The sequence below is a fragment of the Silurus meridionalis genome, chromosome 6, assembly GCF_014805685.1.
Source record: "Silurus meridionalis isolate SWU-2019-XX chromosome 6, ASM1480568v1, whole genome shotgun sequence".
Taxonomy (NCBI): domain Eukaryota; kingdom Metazoa; phylum Chordata; class Actinopteri; order Siluriformes; family Siluridae; genus Silurus; species Silurus meridionalis.
In genome coordinates this window covers 8,540,863-8,555,938 of record NC_060889.1, presented here as the reverse complement: position 1 = coordinate 8,555,938, position 15,076 = coordinate 8,540,863, and the positions used below count along the sequence as shown (strand labels likewise).

General features: G+C 37.6%; 1 long non-coding RNA gene across 1 annotated transcript; it reads left to right on the top strand.

The window, feature by feature from the left end:
• The first annotated feature begins 2,115 nt into the window (after nucleotides 1–2,115).
• Nucleotides 2,116–4,948, top strand: LOC124386775. The gene is made up of 4 exons (XR_006926011.1): nucleotides 2,116–2,422; nucleotides 3,516–3,629; nucleotides 3,819–3,899; nucleotides 4,012–4,948. It is a non-coding gene; the product is annotated as an uncharacterized LOC124386775 (long non-coding RNA).
• The last annotated feature ends 10,128 nt before the right edge of the window (nucleotides 4,949–15,076 follow it).

The following is a 15,076-nucleotide window of genomic DNA, read 5'->3' as shown; positions in this document are numbered from 1 at the left end:
GAACATGGATATAGAGTGTTTGGTGAACTGGTATATTTGTATGCTGTCGTCCCTCACATTCACACGTTCACTCAGGTTTGTTGATGGTGGTGTGGTGGGTCGTCTCTTATCCCAGAGATCCCTCATGTCTGTGTTACCTTCTGGTTCTCCCTTTTAGTTATGCTGCCATAGCGAGTCTTGCGAGTCCAAACTGCACAGTGACATTAACTTTCATACACCAATAGTTACACTTAATAATCCATATCCTTCTCTTCCGTCACCCTCTCTCTCTCTCTCTCTCTCTCTCTCTCTCTCTCTCTCTCTCTCTCGGTCGAGTTAAACATGCTCCTGAGGCTCCAGTGACCAGTGTTCCTGCCCCTCTCCCTCCTTGGATCTTCACACTTCTGTGCAGCTCGGGACGGTCTCTTAATTCGGAGTAGAACGGGTGCTTTGAGGACGGATTGGACTGTAGTTGGTGTCGGCGGTCTGCTGCACTGACTCGGGAGTGCAGTTTGCTTCTGATCATCATCACTGTACCCCACAACATTGTATATCTGCTTCAAATGGACATTTGGTGCAACCCAGATGAGGATGGGTTCCCTCTTGAGTCTGGTTCCTCTCAAGGTTTCTTCCTTATGCCATCTCGGGGAGTTTTTCCTTGCCACAGTTGCTCATCAGGGACAAACATACTTACAAAGAACATATTTATGTTTAATCACCACATTATCTGTGTAAAGCTGCTTTGAGACAATGTTCATTGTTAAAAGCGCTATACAAATAAAAAAATGAAAGAATAGCGTCAGCATTTTTCCGTCCTCTGATTGGTTGGTCAGAGAGAAATTGTTACAGTCAAGTTTGACTGGGAAAACATGTCTGTAGCATTGCACACATTAATACATCTGAGTTAGACATTTTTTACGCCCACAATGGCTGACAGAGGCAGAGAAATTTATTTGGTCTCGGACATTCTGAAAAATACATTTTGCAGAAAAGCTAGACATCATGAGAAGAGGTCGGTCAATCCCAAAGCTAGCTAGCTTGTCTCAGCCTGGGAAAGGGTTTGTTCTCCACTTCCAGACAAGTGAATACGAGCGGTAGTACTGGCATACAGCCTCTGAGGAGCGGTGCAAATTATGAGTATGCATCTCTGGTGAGCAGGTTGTAATTGATTAAAATCTTTATATTTTTGTCATGTTATTAGACAAATATTGATTCTGAACTGCTCCAGACGATGTAGGTGCACAGTTGCGATTGTAGTGTAGAGGTTTGGAGCTTGCTTTAGTAAAATGTTATTCACCCTCCATATGTGAAATGCCTCTCTCTCTCTGTAATGCCACTCGTTGTTATATTGCGTTTTTCTATAGTATTAATGGGTTCTATAATTGCAAAGTGATAGGGGTGGTATTAAGAGGTGGATTAAGTCAGCAAGTCCCCATTTAAGGCCCAGGTACCAAATGCACGGTAGGCCTTTCTTCTGAGGTAATAGGCATGTAGTTCCATGGCTAAAACAACATCTGCTAAACATGATTAGCTAGTTATATTTTAAGCCAGTTACTAACATCCAAATTTGTTCATCTGAACCAGGAAGTGAGGTGAGTAGAACCTTTGATTGTACCACGGATACTGCTGAAGTACAACCTAAATTCCGGAAATGTTGGGACATTTTTTTATTTGAATAAAATGAAAACTTAAAGAATTTCAAATCACATTAGCCAATTTTTTATTCACAATAGAACATAGAGGACAGCACAAGACAGCATGTAATTGCCACAACACTTAAAATAAACATATTTGAAAACTGAAAAAAAAAACCCAACTCAAAACAAAATAATAATATTTTAGTTTCCTATTTTCCAGGGCAATCTGTTTATTATTCATGATGTCCATTTCCACCAAGGGACTTAGAAATGAAACTCACTTTGAGATAGATTAATACTTTTTAAAATGTTTAATAGTCTAATCAACATGGGCATTGACAAATATGGCATTGACAAATATATGCTTTATGCAAATGTAAAATAAATAAATAAAAGAGTTTCACACATAGAAAGAACAAGTTCACACAAACTGCTTCTGGTTTCCCAGGATTTCAGGCTTTACTCTTTTGAACTGTGCTCTGAGTACTAATGTGTGAAACTCTGACCAAATTGCCAATCACAGTTGGAGTGCCTCGAGTGTATAAGTGTGTGTTTTTCCTGACAGGAGTTTAGAGATTAGACTCGATCTACAAGACATCTTAGTCATCCTGTACAGCATGGATGGTGCTCTAAAGATTTTGCTTCTGGCAACCCTGATCCTGCTGGTTTCTGCTCAGACTTTTGGTAACTATAGAAGCTTGTCTAATGACTTACGAACACAGATAGACAAGGCTCTGATAAAGGCACATCAAGAAATTGCAAAGAAACAACATGTTGCTTTTTTTTCACTGCAAGGAGAACCAAAGGTATTCTTATTCTTCATCAATATTTTTAATTAATGAATTACATTAAAATAACCTTCAGATGAAAATTATTTCAATCTCCTAATTTTCCCTGTTTTTATATTGGCAGCAAAGTTATCTTGCGTTATTAGTTTCAATTAAGATCAGTGAGATTATTAACTTTTAAATAAGTTTATGTGTATTTTTCAGCATTACTTAATGATGTGTTTATATCATTTAGGTGTGTGCTTACACTAAAGGTGTGTGCTTGTTTTATTAAAGAATTTTTAAATATGCAAGCGCTTATACATCAGAGATTACTGTGTAGGCAAAGAATGGTGTTGTTTTATTGGTGTTCTGAGATATAGTAGGTTGGAGAGATTGTTTGGATTCTAACCAGAGTTTGTCCTTTGATCTCATTCGGTAATAAATTGTTTGTGCTTCTAAGCCCCTATGAGCTTTGCTTTTCTGTAAAGTTGCTAGTTTTCTTTCCTCTGTAGGGGTAATTTGATGGTAAGTTAAATTATATATTTTAAATATAAGTTGTAAGTTAGATATTGTTAATTGCAGTTTAACAGTTTTTAAATTGCTTTACTTATTTGGTGAAAACAATTCTAAAAAATTTTATGTAAATTATTTAAAAAAATCTGGTTAATGTAGTTGGTAGTAATAAAATATAATGTGTATTCGAGTTTTTAATTGATTCTTTATCCAAAATATTATGAACAGTGATAGATATCTAAAGATGTTAAAGTGATAGCTTCTATTTCCCAGATCCAAAAAATGTCCCAGATCCAAACACACACAGTTTCACAATTCATTTTGTCCCTGTGTGATTTTAACAGTGATTTCAGGGCTAAGGTTTTGTTGGCAAAGCTTAAATAAATGTAAACACATTTTTAAATGGAAAACATTATTACCTCTTACCCTTAATTTCATAAAATTATTTAATTTGAGGAACAGCTGGATTCCTCTTCAACTGATCATCAATAAGTTAACTTTAAAGTGTATATATATATATATATATATATATATATATATATATATATATATATATATATATATATATATACTTATACTTTTAATCTGTATTTAATTGTTTACCTCTTGTTTACAGCTTCAGGAGGATAACTTGTATGTAAACGTCATTCTGCAAATCACAACATGCCCGAAAACTTCAAACAGTCCATATCAGCACCGAGATGAATGTTTTACACGAAAAGAAAATACAGTGTGTATTACTTTATATCCTTATAAACTTAAGAAAATTATTTATTTAACTTTATGACGATTTTCAACAATTTGACCAAGCAAATTTTCATTAACATGCTTATCAACCATAAATACCCTGTAGTCATTGATAATTTGTAACATTAAAATGTTTCTTAACCAAAAATTTATCTCTTTTTATTTTACACAGCCGCTAATTGATTGTGTTGTATGTACGACAAATGATGGTAAAGAACTGGTTGACTGTGCCTGGAGGTATGAGGTCATAAATGTATGTATACTGCAGCATATTTAGAAATACACACCTTAGCCAAACTTTTCACATCATCAATACCTGTTACAGAACTTATGTGATTATTAAATAATCTTTTTTTCTTTTACAGAAACGACCAGATGCACGAAATAATTGTGGTAAATATTTAGTTGGAGGTTCTGTTGCCCTTCAGAAATCTAATGATAATAAGGAGATTGGATGTATTGGATGTTTTTAAAGTTGCACGAGTCTCAGCAGCACAAATTCTAAACTATATTCTAAAACTGTAAAACACTACATTTATACAAGTGAAAACTGATTTGCTTACATGCAAAATTGGGGTTCAATGCCATTCAGTGTAGTTTATGAAGTTGTAGGCAAACTAGGTTCAGCTTTTTGAGATCATGTTTAGCCGTGATTACATACAGCATTTAATGAAGCACATTACAGAGCATTTTCTGACTTTAGGCTTTTCTTTTACTACATTTAAAATTATTCTTGTGTGATTTCCTCCCCAACCCCAATCCACACACACTTGTTCAAGATTACACCTAATACAAAAGGTATACCTAATACAAACTAACCCACACTTTGATCTGATACTAATTACTGTCAACTTGTAGTTATATACAGAAAAAGTAGTTTTCTCTTCTGATCAAAATCAACTACATATTCTAAATGTGATGCAGCAGCAGTGCTCAAATTGGGGGCGTTAGGGACCCCCGATGAGACTAATGAGACCTGATAGACTTAGGGGGGGGTCCCCAAAATTATTTTATTAAAAAAATATGTGAATTACACAACAACTGGGGACCCCGCATAAAACTTGACTCAATTCGAGCACTGTGCAGCAGCATTTAACAACCAGTACCTGATAACAAAATTAACCGATTACTCTTCAACATATAACTTTTGCTGCAGCACAAAATCTGTGCAACAAGTTTGTGTAAGAAAATAATATGTATCTAGCAATGTTGTACACATCTTTATACAATCTCACTGTTTTTAACATAAGCCAAGCTTAATAAAAAAATAAAAAAATAAAAATATTTTAAACAAAATGTAAACATTTTGTAATGATTATGAATGGCGTATTTAAAAGGCAGTATGTTGCACCTCTATAACTAAACACAAAAAAGGACAGCAGAGAAACATTTCATTTTGTGAATGTAAATGAGACACGAGTGTAAATTATTTTAAAAACTTACTGTGTTTTTATAGACACAAAGTTTTTATTCTCTCGGTTTCCTTTTAATAATGACTTTTTAAATTTAATGTAAAGAAATAGCAAAATGAATGTTTTGATATCTACCAAGTCAGACTGTATTTATTTACCCAAAGGTGAAGGCCTTACATGTCTTTCACCTCAATTATTGTTTTTGCTCATGTCAAAGTACAAAAGGTAATTTGGCCCTAAACCCATTTTTTATTTGTAAAAGTACTCCAAATGCCAGCTATCTAATCAGCTCTAAATTTGGGTATTTATTTCATTCTAATAACCTACCTTTTATTTTAAAGCATTGGTCAGTTTACATCCATGACACCTATGAACTGGAAGTCTTTCTGAAAAGATTTATCTATAAGATAAATAGGAGAAATATTTCAATCTTATATACCAAGAAACTCAGTTTGCTTTTCAGTCACCAAGAAATAACACTGAAATCACAAATACCCAAGAAAATTATCTTTACAGGTAACTGCCCATGGCATCTATTCTGTACTGCAGTATTATTTCTACCGAATGAAATTAAATGACATTATATAAAGGTCAGATCAGAAATAATGAACAGCAGCTGCCTGATGAAATGTGGCAGCATGAAATGCGTAAAAGCTTTGACTACGTGGTCCATCTGTTCCTAGTTACATTGTTTTTGGTGATTTCAGCGATTTCAGCGATTATATAACAATAAAAAAAACACCATTTTTGACATTATAAAACGACCTTAGAGAAGAAGAAGACCCTTCAAAAAGCTCTTTCTGTGAATTCTAGTATTTGAGGGGAGATTCACTTCAGCCCGGATGACAAGAAATTGAAATGCAATCAATCCAAATAAAATTTTATTTGTCACATTCACATTGGTACAGAGCATGACATGGTGTGAAATGCTTTTACTGTCCAACATGTAGATAGAAATAGAATATAAAAATAAAATAAATTAAAATATAAAGTATAATTTAAGTATAAAGTATAAGGATTATATACAGTACAGACCAAAAGTTTGGACACACCTTCTCATTCAAAGAGTTTTCTTTATTTTCATGTCTATGAAAATTGTAGAGTCGCACTGAAGGCATCAAGGACTATTTGACCAAGAAGGAGAGTGATAAGGTGCTGCGCCAGATGACCTGGCCTCCACAGTCACCGGACCTGAACCCAGGTGGTTTAGGGGTGAGCTGGACCGCAGAGTGAAGGCAAAAGGGCCAACAAGTGCCAAGCATCTCTCGGGGAACTCCTTCAAGACTGTTGGAAGACCATTTCAGGTGACTACCTCTTGAAGCTCATCAAGAGAATGCCAAGAGTGTGCAAAGCAGTAATCAAAGCAAAAGGTGGCTACTTTGAAGAACCTAGAATATGACATTTTTCAGTTGTTTCACACTTTTTTGTTATGTACATAATTCCATATATAATTCCACGTGTGTTAATTCATAGTTTTGATGCCTTCAGTGTGAATCTACAATTTTCATAGTCATGAAAATAAAGAAAACTCTTTGAATGAGAAGGTGTGTCCAAACTTTTGGTCTGTACTGTATGTATATGTATATCGCATGATTGTCATGAGTTAACTCGTGATTAATCGCAATCTAATCACACATTTTTATCTATTATAAATATACATAAAATTTATACTTTTCAAGTTTTCAATAAACTTCAAATAAACAAATGTATGTTTATTATAACTGAAACTGCCCTAAACATAGAGCATAAGGAACAGTGACATGTTTCAAAGACGGTAGACATGTTTTTTTAAAGAACTTGTTCAAGTCTATTAAACACATGGGAAAAAAAACACATAGAAAAACCATAGGTTGCCATTACTTCTCTTTCTTCTCAATGAGCCAGGTGCTCGAACAGACAAGTTTTACATTTTCAGATGACAGGGCAGGGCATAAAAATATTCTTGTAAATGTTTTAAAGTAATTTTAGTGTTTTAAATTATATAAATCATCAAGACACCAAATGGAACTTTTGCTATGTTTCCACACGGACTGTTTAATTTGACAGATATGTGCATCATGGCGTATATAATATATATATATATATATATATATATATTACTATGGGCGTGTGCTTGTATTAGGTGTTCCAGTCTAGTGTTAAAGTGACAGTTGTTCAATTGTGCAAAAAGAAATGTGCAGAAGAAGGAAAAGTAGTCAGACAGAAGTCCATGTACTAGGCACTAGGTGTTTTTCTTGTTTAGATTCAGGTGAATACTGGAATATTCTACATTAGATTGTGATTGAAATGATGAAAATAAGGAAAAATGTTGAGCCGAACAGTGAAATCACTACTTTCATCGTTCATCATTCGACTGAATTGTAATTCTTATGGTCAAAATTGAGAAACGAACTCTATTTTATTAAAACAGATTATGAAATTGATTATCTAAGATGAACTCTGAAAGCGTGAGTTGTGTGTCAGTGATGTAAGTGTATATAAGTTTATATCCAACAACATTGTCACATTATTCAGTAATTTGCTCTGCGCGTTTTAGAGGACAAATGTTGGTGTTGTTTAGGTTCCCACCTGATAGATGAATAGTTGGTACTGAACAGAGGTGGGAAATAACGAAGTACAAATTCTTCGTTACTGTACTTAAGTAGATTTTTCTGGTATCAGTACTTTACTCCACTATTTATTTTTCAGACAACTTTTTACTTTTACTCATTACATTTTTACACAAATATCTGTACTTTTTACTTCTTACATTTTCAAAACAGACTCGCTACTTTAGTTTTAATCCATTGATTTGGTGAAATATATATTTTTTATTTTCACTGCGTGCCGATTTCAGCCGAACAACTGATTTCCTGTTACTGCGCGTCTTTTTCAATCCGCTGGTGTATAAAGTCCTGACTCTCACTCTTTACGAAGCTAAGAATCAGCAGGCAGAAGGCAGTAAGAAGTTTGGGGTTAATGTGGATGAGACAGAGGGAGTCAGTGATGTAAACATGACTGAGAACAGACACATTCATGTTCATCATCATCTTTTCTCTGCTTGTGTTCTATATGTGGATCTTCAGCCTGGATACATTCATTAGGTAACAAAATTTTTAATTCGTTTTGTATTAATATATATATATGTATGTATGTATATGTATATTTGGCTGTCAAAATGAAAATTATTTTAAACGGCACGAAATGTTATTAACGCGCTATCAATTCAGCGCACATTTCTGTTTCCCCAAATGTAAACACATAAATAAATAACTAAATAAAAAAGAGGCGAAATTAAAACCTTTGGCAAAAAATGTATTTATCCACGACGTCCTTTCTTTACTTAGATATAAAATGAATAAATAAACTCCAGATAAAAATATTTTTAATCTGTTTTATTTCTGTGCCAAGTCTTAAATCAAACACCAAAATCCACCATGATTCACACAATTTACCCTCTGGTGGCGTTTTTTGGGTTTTTCCCTCATAATGGCGACACAAACTTAAATTACTGTCTTTAATGATCGTACAGATAAAAACAATACAACATTTAAATCTGTAAAATGTCTATAATTTTATATATATAAGCTTCCTGACTTGACTTAAAGAGGTGCAGTCTCTCCGGTATCACCTCAATAACTGTCCGTGTGGAAACATAGCTAAGGATTTTAATGATGTCCACACATCTCTGCACTGTTATAGCCTTTATATTTAATCACTGTACATATGCTTACATATCAAGTCAAGTCAAGTCAAGTTTATTTCTGTAGAACTTTTCACAACAAAAATTGTCTCAAAGCAGCTTTACAGAAATCAACAGTTAAGGTGAATGGTGTGTATTTATCCATGATGAGCAGCCTGTGGCAAGGAAAAGCTCCAATAGATGTAATTAGGAAGAAACCTTGAGAGGAACCAGACTCAAAAGGGGAACCCATCCTCATTTGGGTGACATCAAGAGTTTGATCATAAATCTTTCAACAATACAGAACACTGGAGAGTGAGAACTAACATGAGTACTGGAGTATAAGATTATAAGTAATGTTCTTCCAACAGTCTTATACAGTCTATATGGTTAGTAGCTCCTAGTTTTATGAGCTCAACATTTGTGATCATCACAGATCCAGCATCAGCTTCTCCACGCCAGAGCCTTTAAACACTCCAGGAGGTCCAATGTCAAAACCACACATGTAGTGGGATCCAACTGGCACTGGTACGTCTCTAGATGGTTCGGGATGTTTGCGAGTTCGGCATCTACTTCTACAAAGGTCCATATTCTTCACGAGGTGGGAGGTGACCGGAGCTGGCCAAACCTCAGGATGCCTCGGGATGGGGAGGAAAAGAGAAGCAGTGGAGAGGAATTAGCGTAGCTGCTGTTCATGATATTAACAGCACAAGTTGATAATGTGCATTTGATCAGATGTTCTGGAGCACAAGGTTATGATGTGATGTGTTATGTGTAGGCTTTGCTAAAAAGATATGTTTTTAATCTGCACTTAAACTGGGAGAGTGTATCTGAGCCCCAAACACTGTCAGGAAGACTATTCCAGAGTGTAGGAGCTAAATGTGAAAATGCTCTACCACCTTTAGTGGACTTTGCTATTCTAGGAACTACTAGAAGCCCAGAGTTTTGAGATCTCAGGGAATGTGACGGATTGTAGCGTGTTAAAAGACTGGAGAGATACATGGAGATAATCCATTTAGTGCTTTATAAGTACATATATATCACATGCTGTAAATATGATACATGTTTAACACCTCCAAGCTGCCAGTTTTGGGCACCTGAGCAAGCCCTTAACTCACTACTGCTCATTTAGTAAATGAGATTATTAAGAGTCGCTTGGGATAAACACTTCCAACAGGAAGTGGCTATATCTCGCTATCTTTGTCTCTGTGTCTCTTTTAGTAAATGTCTCTGTCTTACTGTATATGTCTCTCTCTTGCTGTCTCTCTATTTGTTTCTCACTCTTTCTAAAGCTGGGTCTGTGTCTGTGTCTCTTTGTCTTTGTCTTTCCTGCTTATGTACATGTCTAACAAAGTTTTGAGTTTTGAAGTAATGCCATTAGCGATCTATGATGAAAGACTTCCCTGGTTCGATTCTTACCTTTAGTTTCATATTGAACATTATAAGAAGTTTTTAAAAACAGTACAATGAAAGGTCATTAAAATTGATTGCTGGCAAATTATGGTATATCAGTGGTGCAGGTGTTGGAGATGTGGTTCTTGTAGCTGAGTCACTTCTCATAGACTTCGAGTTACTGAGAGAATGAACAGGAAGGAGAAATTTTGACCCTCTAAAATCATGATCTAAGAGAAAACAGTGGTCTTTTAACTATAGAAAACCAAGAGTCTAATAAGCAAAGCCTTGTTTGCCACCCCTGTGGTAGTGTAGTGGTTAGTGATGTGGTCTCTGTTATCTGACTCACCCGGTTCGATTCCTACCGCTTAGTTTCTGTTAAATTGTTTAAAATGTTTTAATAAAGAACTATAAAAGGTTCTAAAAAACAGGTTCTTGCAGGAGATCCTGTGGCTCAATTGGAAGAGCTTTACCTCTGGGTTGAGAGGTTGCCGGTTCAAACCCCGGCCAGGGCTCAAAGTTAAGAATGCGGAAGGGTCTGGTTACTGTAGTAAGGAAGGTGTCAGAAATGGCTGCATGGAAGGTTGGATGTGGATGGTTTCGGAGGGCGTATCCTGAAGCAGGGGGGCAATATCCGGGCATCTGCCCCCCCAGTGTCTGAGAAGATGAAAACAGGGGGTTATGAAGCAAAAACGTCCAAAAAACTATCGACTTAGTTTTGCATATATAGGGAAAATTTCTGCCAAAAACCTATCACCCACACTTTTTCCTGAGGCTGTGAAGCAGCAGGTCTTCACAGACTTTGTTTACAGTTAACCACTCCATTGCTCACCACAGGGTACTTTCCACACAGTTTATCCAGTGTGGGGTGAAGCCAGATTCAAACCAGCAACCTCTGAGCTCAGAGGCAAGGTTTTTATCACAAAGCCATCAAGCCTCACAACACACCTTCTTTTTTTGGGGGGTTTATCCTTCGTTTCATGCTTCAAAACAAGAAATTCAGACCAGACAGAAACACAGAAAGCAGGATTCGAACCCTGAACCCCAACAACAGGGAAATACCAGTTTTAACCAACTGAACCATCAGGAAGGACAAGCTAGGAAGCTTGTTTAGAGCAGGTCTATCTTTCTTTTTAACCCATCAACACAAGAATTGAAGAATATGAAGATGTAGGAATCAGGAATTTAATCTACCTCATGACTAGCAGACAGAAAGCCAGGTTTAAACCCTGACCACCAACATTAGCAAAGTACCAGCCTTAACCCACTAAGCCATCAGAAAAAAAACAGGATGGGAAGCTTGATTAGAGCAGGTCTATCATTCTTTTCAAACCATCAACACAAGAATTTAACGCTAAAGAAAGATGTAGGAAGCGAATATAGATGTAAGTAGCACAAGTTGAACCCACATTGTAAATAGCAGGAAGAAAGCCCTGATCCTCACCATCAAGTCAAGTCAAGTCAAGTCAAGAGGCTTTTATTGTGATTTCTACTATACACAGTGACATTACACAGTAAAAACGAGACAACGTTCCTCCGGAACCCTGGTGCTTCACTAAACAACAACAAGCTACATAAAGTGCATCGAGTGCACCGAGTGCAAACAGTGCAGACAAAAAACAGTACAGACAGACAGTGCAGACAGAAAACACAAGACAACACAACACAAGACACAAAACCTAAGATAGCGCCAACTAGTAAACCTACTGTATACTCTGACTATACAGAAATTAATCCAACACAGAAAGGACAGAATTAAAATGTTTTCAGAGTGGACACAGTCCAGAAGTTTTATTTACCAACACAGCAACCAGCTCGACCAGGAATCCAACTCTCAAACTCATCTTCGTGGGGACCCTGACACTAACTCACTAGGCTATCACATCTATCTATCTATCTATCTATCTATCTATCTATCTATCTATCTATCTATCTATCTATCTATCTATCTATCTATCTATCTATCTATCTATCTATCTATCTATCTATCTATCTATCTATCTATCTATCTATCTATCCAGTATGATGTGAGGTCCAGTTAACAGCTAAAACAGGTAGAAGTAATAACTACTTTTTACTTAAGTACATGTGCGAGCCAAGACTTCTTTACTTTCACCTGAGTAAAAAGCTATAATCAGTACTTCAACTTTTACCCGAGTATTTTAAAACATGAGTATCTCTACTTCTACTTAAGTAAAGGATGTGTGTACTTTTGCCACCTCTGGTACTGAAACTTTAGGTTACTTACGTAACCCCGGTTCTCTGATAACAGGAGTGAGGTATCTTACTATGGGAATCGCCTCGGGCGTGACCAATACTGGAAGCATCAATCACACCACGTCTGTCGGCTGACAGAACAATCACGTCAGTGATGCGCTGCTAACGGTCCCTGCCTCGTTCTCACATATCTCTTCTCCGTGCACTTCAAGGAGGGAAGTGCGGTGAGATACCTCATACCTGTTATCAGAGAACCGGGGTTACGTAAGTAACCTAAAGTTCTCTTTCAAACATTCGTTCGATATCTCACTTTGGGATATAGACAACTCCTGTATTGCAGATATGCTGTCCGAAGCAGGTGTCAGCAGGAGACAACTCAGTGATGTGATAAAATGAAATAATCCCTCTCACCAAAGAGAGCGGAAACATGAGAGAAATGACAAACATCCGATCCACGATGTTTCCATCATCTGTTGTCATTCCCTTTCATATACACGTATACATACACAAACATACATATACATATATATATATATATATATATATATATATATATATATATATATATATATATATATATATATATATATATATACAGTGGAACCCGTTATGTCGATGTCCTAGGGGTCGCCAAAAGCATCGAGGTAACCGATGTTCGAGATAAACGAAAATCAAAATGGCGGCAATATATTAACGTGCTTGAAATTTCTTTATGTACATGATGTGCGTAATAAATGAGAATGTGCATGCACGTGTTTTTAAAGGGTTTTTTTACACAACAGCGTTGCCGCGATTTGTTTGATGAAGGCATGCTATAAAAATACATACAGTACATGTTTATCTGTCAGGAATCCACCTGCCACGCCCCTTCGCCCCTTCAGCGTGTCAGGTGCTTTCGCCGCTTTCTCTGAAGCTCCGCTTCAATCGCGCAAATATGGTGCTCGTTTATTATCATCACCAACTCCTATTTAAACTTCCACACTCTCACTGTCCGTTATTGTTGGTATATGTTGGTTCATGGTCGTTGTTATCGCTTATGTGTATCCCGGTAAGTGCCTTCCCACCGGCACTCTCTTACCGGCTGCGCTTTTCTTCCCAAAGCGCACCGCGGATTCCCTTCCAATCCTGCCGGTGTTCATTCTATGCTTTTGCTCATCCCACGTTCGCTTTCTCCTCCCGTTTATCGCATAACATTTAACAACAAAAGGCATATGTGCACTAACTAACAGCAGAGATTCACCAGTATACAATACAACACCTGTAGCATCTGTAAGCCTTGATTTTTCCGACACTTTCGCGAGTTCTTCTGCGGCTGCATCGAGATAACCGACGTTTAATTTTCACATTTTTCCCCCCTTGTGCTCGAGATATTAGGGTTCGGCGACATAAAAAAAAAAGAATCAACATAACCGATAAAAAATGCTTAGAAAAAGCGAGAATTTGGCGGTTCCACTTCAAAAACGTCGACTTAATAGGGTTGTCGAGGTAACCGGGTTCCACTGTATATATATATTACTACACACTCAGGACGTAATGAGCCAGCAAAGTGACGCTCCGTGACATTCAGCCTACAAAAACTGACAAAAGTGTGCGGCGGAGCCCAGCATGCTGCCACACAAATGTCCTGAACGCCCTTAAAAAGCGCCCACGAAGTGGTCAAGCCATGGGTACTATGAGCCCTCAGTCCTTCTGGAGGGCTAAGACACATGTTATTATAACTCAATATAATAGCCTCTACGAGCCAATGGGACAGGCGCTGCCGGGAAACAGGTCTTCCTTTACGAGAATCAGCCCATGAAACAAACAGCTGATTACGCCGCCTCAATCCCTTCGTCCTGTCAACATAGTGACATAACGCACAGACAGGACACAGACAGTGAAGCCGCTTCTCCTCCGCTGAGGAAAAAGGAGGCGGATGAAAAACCATTAAATCCACCTGTCTGGAGGCGAAAGCTGACTCGCTCACCTTAGGAATAAATGCTGGATTAGTTTTGAGAGTCACTCGCGAGAAATCCATAGCAAAACGCATACAGGAGTTATGAACCGACAAAGCATGAAGTTCACAAACCCACTTTGCGGTAGAAAGAGCCAACAACAAAGCAACCTTCAGCAAAAGGAGCTTTAAATCAATACTCTCTATCGGCTCAAAAGGAGGCTGAGAGAGCGCGCTCAGGACCACTGACAGATCCCACGACGGAACCAGCGGCTTCGAGAACGTGCTCAGGTGCCGCGCTCCCTTTATAAACCTGAACACGAGGGGGTGATGACCAATAGTATTACCGTTAATCCCTATGTGGCATGCAAAAACAGCAGCGAGATAAACCTTAACGGTTGAAAATGCCCTGCCCTTATCCAAAAGTTCTTGCAAAAAGCACAACACTTCTGCCACAGAACAGTGAAAAGGGATAATCTATCTTTGAGCGCACCATAGTTTAAACACACTCCATTTCTTATCATATGCAGAGCGCGTCGAAGCTGCTCTCGCATTCTCATCATCTCAATCACCCTCAGAGGCAAACCAGTGACCCTGAGATTCATCCTCTCATGGGCCAGGCCCAGAGAGCTACTCTGTCCGGGTGCCGGGTGAAAAATCTCTCCGCGTGCTTGTGAGAGGCGATCTCTGCACAATGGGAGAGGCCAGGGACGATCTTGCAGGAGTTGGAATATCTCCGTCAGCCACAATTTTCTGGCCAGTTTGGAGCGATTAGTATTACAGAGTAACCGCCTTCTCTTACTCTCTTTAAAGTC